Consider the following 2,251-nt stretch of genomic DNA (forward strand, 5'->3'; position numbering starts at 1 on the left):
ATGGGTCCTCATCTATTTTGTTGGTTAACATCCCTGAGCCAGAAAAGCCCAAGTTTAAATACTCAGTGGAGGACGTAGCAGTGATCTCAAGGGACTCTAATAACTACTTTGATCAAGAAACAGGGCATTGACATGCAGCATCAGGCAAGCCTATCTTGCCACAAGAACAAGCCCGTGCCATGATCAAACAAATGCACCAATGGACTCATCTGGGAGTAAACAAATTGGTCCAGACTGCCCTAAGGACAAAATATCACATCATAGGGCTGAGACAGTTAGCAGAACAGATAGTTTATAAGTGTGTGCCATGTCAAAAGGTAAATGCTTGTAAGAATACCACGAGACCTGGCAAAAGACCCAGGGGAGACAGACCTGGGGTATATTGGAAAATAGACTTTACAGAGATCAAGCCAGGTAAATATGGTTACAAGTATCTCCCAGTTTTTGTAGACACCCTCTCTGGATGGGTAGAAGCATTCCCAGCAAAGCAGGAAACAGCCACTGTCGTGGTCAAGAAAATCCTGGAAAAAATCTTCCTATGCTTCGGGGTACCCAAGGTAATTGGGTCCGATAATGGGCCCGCCTTCATTGCCAAGGTAAGCCAGGGAGTGGCCAGACACCTAGGGGTCAATTAAAAATTACCTTGTATCTACAGACCCCTGAGTTCAGTGCAGGTAGAAAGGATGAACAGAACTCTAAAAGAGGCCCTGACTAAATTAACCATGGAGACTGGCATAGACTGGGTGATGCTCCTTCCCTTGGGCCTGTTTAGAGCTAAGAACACCCCCTCCTGGTTCAACCTGACCCCCTTTGAAATTCCCTATGGTGCCCCTGCCCCCTTGACTTTACTGGGGGATGCTTTTAAACCCACTTGCCTCAGTAACAGTGACTTATATGCCAGGTTAAAAGGACTCCAAGCCGTACAGAAAGAAGTTTGGACACAGCTGGCAGCTGTGTTTCTCACCAGTTCCAGGTTGGGGATGCAGTATGGTGACAACGTCCCCAATCTCTGGAACCCTGTTGAAAGGGACCTTGCCTGATGCTCCTGACAACACCAATGGCTGTGAAGGTAGACGGGATCTCCACTTGGAGCCAGCACCACCAGAGGACCAAGAATCAAAAGACGCCACCTGGAAAGTCCAGGGTTCCAAGGAGCACCCCTTAAGACTGAAAATTGTTTGGACAGTCTAAGTGTTGTAAGATGAAAACTCTCTTGCTTTTCTTATGCCTAAAGATCTTTTCCTGGGGCCCAGGAGCTAGCAGTCCACATACCCCTTCCTCACACAGACAGCTGTGCAACTGGACTCTTAACGTGAACAAGTGGTCTGGTGACACATATCTGTTTCCCCCTCAGGGAGGGTGGTGGGCATGTGCTACCGGAATTACACCCTGTGTTAGCTCAACGGTCTTAAAAGAAACCCAGGATTTTTGTGTTTTAGTTTAGCTGCTGCCTCGGTTCGTTTACCATCCTTACGAGGAACTATTATCTCATTGGGATAGAAGTGATAAAAACTATCAGACTAAAAGAGAGCCTTTAAGTATTACACTCTCTGTCCTCCTAGGCCTGGGATTAGGAGCAGCTGGGGCAGCAACAGGAGCCTCAGCTCTAGTTATTCAGCATCAGAATTACCAAGGCTTACAGGCAACTATCGATGCTGATATTAAAGAAATAAAAAATTCTATTACCAAGTTACAAGAGTCCCTCACTTCCCTCTCTGAGGTGGTCCTACAAAACAGAAGGGGACTAGACCTCTTGTTCCTTCAGCAGGGTGGGCTCTGTGCCACATTACAAAAAGAATGTTGTTTTTATATTGACCATTCAGGAGTTATTAAAGACTCCATGGCCAAAATTAGAGAAGGCTTGGCCAAAAGAAAAAGAGAAAGAGAACAAGAACAGGGATGGTTTGAATCCTGGTTCAACTCCTCCCCTTGGCTCACAACTCTTGTGTCCAGCTTATTAGGACCGTTAATTATTTTAGTGATGATTTTAACTCTTGGTCCCTGCATTTTAAATCATCTAGTGGCTTTCATTAAAGACCGTATTGGTACCGTCCAAATTATGATGCTAAGACAACAATACCGAGAACTAAATCAATAGGGACAAATATTTCATGATTGAAATATGCACCAGAAGAATAAGGGGGAAATTGTTGGAAATAAATTAAAATGTAGGGGTGACATAGGATATAAGTAGTAGAATTATAGAAAAATATAACCTTAATGTACGCAGCCTTGTAGCAGTGCATAAGCA

This window comes from Galeopterus variegatus, unplaced genomic scaffold (assembly GCF_000696425.1).
Source record: "Galeopterus variegatus unplaced genomic scaffold, G_variegatus-3.0.2 Scaffold9012, whole genome shotgun sequence".
Taxonomy (NCBI): Eukaryota; Metazoa; Chordata; class Mammalia; order Dermoptera; family Cynocephalidae; genus Galeopterus; species Galeopterus variegatus.